Source organism: Malania oleifera, chromosome 1 (assembly GCF_029873635.1).
Source record: "Malania oleifera isolate guangnan ecotype guangnan chromosome 1, ASM2987363v1, whole genome shotgun sequence".
Lineage (NCBI taxonomy): Eukaryota > Viridiplantae > Streptophyta > Magnoliopsida > Santalales > Ximeniaceae > Malania > Malania oleifera.
Genome location: NC_080417.1, coordinates 31,380,720 through 31,387,391, shown reverse-complemented (window position 1 = coordinate 31,387,391; position 6,672 = coordinate 31,380,720). Strand labels below are relative to the sequence as shown.

The following is a 6,672-nucleotide window of genomic DNA, read 5'->3' as shown; positions in this document are numbered from 1 at the left end:
AAAAGAGTACAAAAATTCCACCGCTACCTCACAAGCCTATTTTGACCCTACATATGACATAAAAAAAAACTAAATAGAGAAAAAGAATGCAGCATGTAAACTAGGAAAACTATTATTCTACTAGAATCATGCAAAAGCTTTATATTTTAAATAATATTATTATGCAAACTACACACATCCCAAATCATAGTAAAAAGCTCCCAAACAAAAGAACAATAATATCTCAACTGAATGATGATAGAACTAGAAAAAAACACAAATCAAGAAAATAATCGGCAGATATTTGAAAAAGCCCCTAAGAAATATAAATAAATAAATAAACATGCAAAACAAGAAAACTAATCATCAGGTATCGTTATATTAGGCATCATCTGGCGTCCATCAGGGCAATAAACATTAACTGAAGTTATTATTCAATTGCAACTGGAGCAAACCTATAAACTCATCTCCCATGACAAGGTATATATATAGATAATCTATAATACTGGATTGATTTAGTACTAAAAACTCCAAACAATAAAATTCACCTCCAAGATTACAGAGATGGCAAGAGACAGCGGGGCCTCTTTCACGCTTTTGTTGAAGGCCAACTCATGAATTTGCTTGTCCATCGACCTGTTGAAATTCATCTAGCATCTACAGAAGCAGCATTCTACAGATTCATTTGTACAAATGGGATGGAATACAACACAAAGTCCAAGAAGCAAGCAACTCAAGCATCCAATATGAACGTGAAAAATAGATGATCCTTTCTTGAACATATTCAACACAGCATCCGAGCTTCCAAAGCTATTACCAGCCAACCCGTGCATGGGAAACTTGCATAACAAAACATTGTACCTGGTCAGCCACATACTCAAATTTCCAAGCAATCCAAACTTACTCCCAATCAAACTCACGTTGTCAAGTAAACCATTGTGCAATCAACCTTGTGTACTGGTCCTCAGCAAACATTCTTGCGCACCAGCAGCCACAGCCACCATGCTTTTATACCAGCCAACACCACATCTAGCACAAAATGCTTGGTCTCGAATAACAATTTTGCAATTCAACAGAGTACAATGACAATACATGCATAATACAAACTACTGATGACCTAATGTACACATGTCCATTACATGTTGGCAGAATCACCTTCGCATTACTAATGGTGTCCTTAAAAACAAATAAAACAGATACAACTCGCTCCAACAAATTTAGAATAACTGAAACAAATAATTACGCCTGGGAGGCAGTAACAATGAACAAAAGTGCCAATGGTAGACCATATCGCATCAAACATAAAATAAGAAACAATCATGATGCTTCCCAAGCTACGGAACAAATTGAAATTGCTAGTGGATTTATCTACAATGGTGGGAATGTATATTGAATATCAAATTAATGATCATTATCATTCAGTAGTAAATTTTACTCTTCTGCCATAAGAGGGTATTGACTATTCATAGGACTTCAAAAGAAAAGAGCGACTTATAGTGGTGTAAACTGAAAATTCATGCTTAATCATAGTAGAACATAATAAACACTTCATTTCGATAACATGGATGCAAAATGCTTTAGCTAGGGCAATAATATTTAATTCTATAACATGTAGAATCCTTTTTCTAGGGCTATAAAGAATTTATTCTTCTACATGTCTAGCAACAAGTTATTTTCATAGAAGTTGTTGCCCCACTTTTCATATCATTGCTTCAAACGCAGAACAAGAAATCTAGTTGAAATTTTAAAATCTACATTTATTGTATGGGGGAAAGCATGATTCTAGGCATAATAATTTCATAAAACATTGCTCTTCAGATCTTCAAACTAGAAATGACAATTGATAATGTCGGGGTAGTAAGAGATTGAAGACAGCAGGTTGAAAAGCTTGTTTTCTAAATTTTAACCAGATGGTTGCGCTCACAGTGTGCAGTTAAAGATAACTGCAATTCTCATTTTATTTTATGTTCATAAAGAGTATCTTTCGGTTGAGAAAATAACATAAATGGTTTAAAAACATATAATCAATAATCATAATTCTGAAAAACATTACTTACAAATTAAAATTATAGTGTTGATTTTTTTTTTGCTGTGAAATATTAACGACTTCAAATAAACAATGCTTAAGGCAGTGTGTACCTTTCATAGAAGATTGAACCTCGCTGGTGTGAGAACCATAATGGCATGGAGTTCTTAAAACGATGACGCTGTTCGGATTTGATTGGCTTTGGCAATTCAGGAACTAGTAAATATGGAAATAGCAAAAACAAAAAGAAAAGCAGGAGACCGCACACAAGAGGAGAGAACCCGGGCAAATCCCCGTGCGATCCCCCCTCCGGCAAAAAAAATGAACTTTTTATTAGGCTTTGGTGACCTGCCATGCAAGCGCACCTGTCATGGCAAAGGTCTGGTGACAAAGAACAATCGAAACAAAGCCCCCTAAGCGCTCAGAGTCCCGATGTCCTACACATTTATAAATAACCTGTCATCTGCATCTTTAGCTTTGTTGGTACAACACATTCACAATAGTGAACTGCATCAAACTAGCAGATTTTGATCATCCTCCGATACAGTTAACCAACCACGATCTTGAATGATCAGCCACTATACTTCGTTCGATGCAAACGTAGATGTATTATACGACAAGTGGAGAGTTCGACAACGGAGCCACGATCTGAAAACGAACGATTATCGCAGTCTAGAACCACCACGGGAGCCATTGGTGACGTATTGAAACTCATCTGCAAAAAGATAAAGAAAACACATTATAAAACGACTTGGATATTATGAATTATCCAAATTATGAGTGCTTATTGAGCAAATTTAACTATAAAGAGGCTGGCTTTAAATCATAAAAGACTCAATGTCGAATACGGAATAAAAAAATCATCAAAAACAGAAACCACCATGGGAGCCATTGGTGACGTATGGAAACTCATCCGCAACAAGATAAAGAAAACACACTATAAATCGACTGGATATCATGAACTATCCAAAGCATGAGTGCTTATTGAGCAAATTTAACTATAAAGAGGCTAGCTTTAAATCATAAAAGACTCCATGCCGAATACGGAATTAAAAAATCATCAAAAGCAGAAAATAATTTGAACAGATCTAAACTAGAAACGCGTAAAGTGTCGACTTTAAACAGTATGCCGAATTAAAAGTTTGAATTACAAATTAAGAGAAGATCTGCTGTGCACGACAGACGCAGTCCACTAAAGAACAAGAATAACAGCTTCAGAATAAAACATCATAAAAATTTTATTAAAACATGAAGCCTCCGCTAAAATCAGATGCTCGCAGAAAAGATGAGAAAAAGATAATCAAGCAAACAAATAATAGCAAATTTGGTGCTTGCGGTTAGATCTTTCAGAAAATAAAAAAGGATCATTAGGAACATCATCAATAAATATACCTTAAGGGTGATAAAAAGATCTGAAGCAAATTTAACCCAGAAACTGCATATCAAACAGCAGTTCCGCGAAACAGCTTGATCCTGTGCGAATACAAAATCGAAAACCTCGACAGATCTTCATAGTTGGAAGAATACAAGAGTCAAAACTCTCAGATCCAGACCTTGTGACAATTCTGAAGGAAAGAGGAAAGATTACGAACCTACAAAAGATTAAGATCCAACTACATGTTGCAAAAAGACTACCAAAACGTAGATCGCTCGGCGATCCAGCAAGATCCAGAGCCTAAGAGGTATAAAAAGAAGAAACGAAGAGAAGATCTGAAGAAAACAATCGGAAAACGTCCGGCTGAAGGGAAAGAGGGAAACCCTAAACTTATAGGGGCGTCATAAAAAATGGACGATTGAGATTGAATACGGGGAGTAAGATCAACGGCTGATACACAACGATGCGGATAACAATGATTCAAGGGGTTGCGTGTTTATGCGGTGGCGTAGAAAAAGACAACCATTTGTGCGCTGGCCAGACTTTTTCTCCATCAATAACTCGTGGACGCGTGTATGCTTTAGACGTGGAGTTCTATCTTGCCACCATTAAATTTTATTATTATTTTATAATAAAATATAAAATAATACTTGTTTAAGAAAAATTTTCTTTGCCCAGTGCCTACGTAACTCGCAATTTAGTCCTATAAAATTTACCGCACATCAAAACCTGACTTTCCTAACCATTCAAATCTCACAGCTTGTTTTGTCACACGTCACATGCCGTTTCATTTTTCAGGCAAATATCGCAGGATCATCCTGCTAGATTTGCTTAAATTAGTCATTTTCTCTTCATTTCACTCGCGAACAGAGAGAGCGGAGAAGGAGGGAGGTGTTTGTAGAGAGTAAAGAGGAGGATAGCAGTAGTAGGTGTACAAGCGCAGGTGATCATTCGGGAGTGGACTTGAGTAGGTGACCGTTTAAACGGTCAGGCGAGGAAAGCCATAAAAAGGAAAAAATGGGGTGCGCATTTCTCTTACTATAAAATAAAATTGGTTTCATTGAGTTGTGATTCAAGATTAACCAAGCATTTGAAGATTTGTTATTTTAAATTCATAAATTAGTATAGTGTGGTTTCGATTTTTTTGTTGGAAGCTGCATCCGAAAACCTCTAAGGTTAGGTTTCATTTCATTCATGCTTTTGCATTTTTTTCCCTTTCTCATGTTCCATGGCGTCTGGGTTATAATGAGGTTTGAAGGATAAAGGTTTTGGATTGTGTTATGAAATGGATCGTATAATGAAGATGCACAGTGGAATAAATAACAACAAGTAAATGTAAATAGCACACACAATCAGAATAAGATCAACACAAAGATTTACGTGGTTTGACAAAACCTACATCCACGGAAGCAATGACACACAAATTTCACTAAGGAAATCAAAATGTGCGCAATACACTTCAATAATGATCATCCTCACTCTCAAAATATGCCCAAATGACATATATAAAGGTTCCTCAGAGGTTTCCCCTCGTTTGCCCAACCACCCAACGTTCAAAAATTCAAAATATCATAAAATTGCCGCAGCCCAGGGCACCCCTTGTCGACGAACATAGGGCTTTGTTGACGAGACCAAGAAGACCCTTCATCGACGATGCAAGGCTCTCGTCGACGATGCCAAAAGTCCGAAAATTTCCTACGCTCAGTAATTATTCGTCAACGAGCATATGATAAAATTTGTGGTGAAATTGAAATGACGTGAAACCTAAACTATGAACCTAGCATGCAAAGCAACCAAACACTCACTAATTTCCTCGTCGGTGAAATTCAGAGCTGAAAATAGCCTCTCAGTGATTCCTCGTTGACGAGACACGTGTCCCCATCAATGATCCCAATAAGCCACTTCGTCGACGAACACAAAGCGACGAGGACCTACTATGACTCCTTTTTCAATTTCCTTCCTCTCCTCCCATTATTATTTAATTCATATAATTCGCCGGGTCTTTACATGGTTCCTCTGACTTCTCTCTACAAATCCGGCTTCGCCACTCCCCAATTCGACCATCAGAAGTTGTCACGGTGATCCCAGGGAGGTTCTCTACAACATAACCGGAGCAAAATGTTGATTTGAGAAGTTTGGAAATCATCCCAAAACCAGGATAAATCAATTATTTGGATATTGTCAGTATTACCAAGTTCATTTGAGTCTAGATTTTGTATTATATGAGAATATACTGGATTTTGTGAAGTAAAATTAGGGTATTATATTTTTAGGGATAGGGTGTTTTTGGACCCTGTAGGCAAGGGTTGAGGACCTCAGTGGGTGATATTTCAGGAACTCGGGTAAAATGATACATGGTTTATAGTCTAAAAATTATGCACCTATGGATTTGGGGAGAATATGCATGTGATAATTACTTAGGTGAATTCAGTTGGTTGATTGGGAAATTATACGTGTATTATCTCAGGATGTTGAAATTATGAATGTCGCACATATGGGATTGTAAATAGCAGTTAGTGCTCAGATAGTCGAGCAAGGGAAATATGTTATGCTAAAGAATTTTACTATGGTTATCAGTAAAAATCATATGTTTTACCAAATTATTATTCAGATCGTAAAATATTAGTATAACAGAAAATGCAGATTTCCAAGCATTTGAATCTAATTATTTAATTGTGTGGCATGAGCTCGTAATAGATTAGCACAGTATTAATATAATTTACAAATACCATGTTTTACAGTATATTAGCAGAGAATATCATGGAATATAGATGTTCTATAAAATGATGAAATTTCAGTATACATATAGATAGAAATTTAACAGAATATTCAGAAACATGATTTATAATATTTCCAAGATACCATGATTTACAATATACGTACAGAAACATATATTTTCAGCATTTTTAGAATACCATGATTTCATAACCATAACACCCAGATATTCAGACAGATATTCAGATATACAGATATTAAATATTCAGTCAGTTATTCAGATTATTCATATTAGTTTTATAGTGTTATGGTTATTTCAAAATCATGATAAAATAGTAATATAGAAATATCAATTATATATATATAGTATCCTGATGGACCAGATTCAATCAGCAAAGCACGACATCGTAGCTATTTTCAATTCAAAGTGCAACCACATAACTCAGATAATATGTGGATTTTCAACAGTCGATCGTGCCTATGTTTTGGACAGACTCCCCCTGTCAGTTAGGGTTGAGGAGGCCGATCTGACTTTTGGAGTTCAGTTGACTTATTATGGTTGACTAGCTAGTGATAG

The 6,672-nt window shown here is 36.0% G+C and overlaps 1 long non-coding RNA gene across 2 annotated transcripts; it reads right to left on the bottom strand.

The window, feature by feature from the left end:
* Positions 1-466: 466 nt before the first annotated feature.
* Positions 467-3,904, bottom strand: LOC131148610 (uncharacterized). 2 transcript variants are annotated; one of them, XR_009135042.1, is made up of 3 exons: positions 3,398-3,904; positions 900-2,720; positions 467-818 (listed from the first exon to the last, which is right to left on the bottom strand). It is a non-coding gene; the product is annotated as an uncharacterized LOC131148610 (long non-coding RNA). The 2 variants fall into 2 exon arrangements; XR_009135024.1 differs by having other exon boundaries at positions 467-2,720; positions 3,398-3,865.
* Between the last annotated feature and the right edge of the window lie 2,768 nt (positions 3,905-6,672).